This window comes from Tupaia chinensis, unplaced genomic scaffold (assembly GCF_000334495.1).
Source record: "Tupaia chinensis unplaced genomic scaffold, TupChi_1.0 Scaffold000341_1, whole genome shotgun sequence".
Lineage (NCBI taxonomy): Eukaryota > Metazoa > Chordata > Mammalia > Scandentia > Tupaiidae > Tupaia > Tupaia belangeri.
The window spans coordinates 1,349,749-1,350,971 of NW_006159835.1; the positions used below are offsets into that span (position 1 = coordinate 1,349,749).

At 44.2% G+C, this 1,223-nt stretch overlaps 1 pseudogene; it reads right to left on the reverse strand.

Moving 5' to 3' along the window:
• Window positions 1-225: 225 nt before the first annotated feature.
• Window positions 226-678, reverse strand: LOC102500446 (prostaglandin E synthase 3 pseudogene; annotated as a pseudogene).
• Window positions 679-1,223: the final 545 nt, after the last annotated feature.

Below are 1,223 nucleotides of genomic sequence, written 5' to 3' on the forward strand. Positions count from 1 at the left end.
GTGGCGTGGCCATCCTCCTGGGGGGGGGGGCTGATTTCTTGCCTACTGTTGGTCTTTCTGGCAAGCACATGTGCCCTATAGCAAAAACCTCTCCAAAAAAAAAAAAAACGTCGAAAATGAGTTAAACGAGGCAATTCAGCATCTGCCTTTAGAGCTGTCAACTCGGGAATTCTCTTGCAGAGAAGTTATTTTTCTTTCTCAAAATCCAGGTGATAACAACATTCCTTACTCCAGATCTGGCATTTATTTCATCATCACTGTCTTATGAATCATCATCTGGTCCATCTACTTCTGGCAAATCTACATCCTCATCACCACCCATGTTGTTCATCATCTCTGAGAAACAATCAAAATTAGACATGTCTTCATATGAGTCATCTTTCCAATTACTGAAGTCCACAATTAAGCTTTGCCCTTTCTTTTGTTAATGTTGGTCATGCATGTCCAGATTTTCCTTTCCATAACAACATAAAATTGATCTATCTGTTCTCTTATGCTTGGAATCATGTGGAATCAATACAGTGGAAAAGATCAATTTCATTTAAATGTTTCAAATTATCACTTCCACCAAGACAACTGAATGTAAGTTTGGATTTTAAAATTTACATGAATATCTTTACTGTCTTCAACACAAAATTCAATGAAGACATAGTTCCTTGGATCATAAGCAGGCTGCATTGTGAACGGGGCAAGGGGACAGGCGAATATGTGGACGGGCCTCTCTGGTGGCAGCTGCTGGGCAGTGGACTCCTCCAGTGGCCACTCCAGTGTTTTGTGCATGGTGGTGACCTCTGCTCGCTCCCTCAGGCGACAATGGCCGACTGCGAGAAGCTGGACCTGGGTCCCCACAGGCATCACGGAGAGAGAGTGGCTCCTCCGGTCAGAGAGAAGAGGAAAGTGTAGGAAAAGGGGTGTGAGGACTGAGAGTGAACGTGTGTGCTTGGGAGCGAGGGGCGGTGGCCGGGCGGCGGCTGGTGAAGCAGCAAAACTGTCATTTATTTCATTTTTGTTTTCTACTTGTTCTCTAGATTTTTACTCTGTTATTTGTCATGTCTCCACCCCTCCCTTCCTTTGGATTACTTAAAGATATATTTTTTAATTTGTCAGAGGGCACATGGACTTGCCAGAGAGAGACAGAGAGAGAGAATGCGAGAAATCACCCCCACTGGGGAATGGTAATGATCATACTGCAATCCCTTTTCCTCCACTTCTACCTCTGTCAG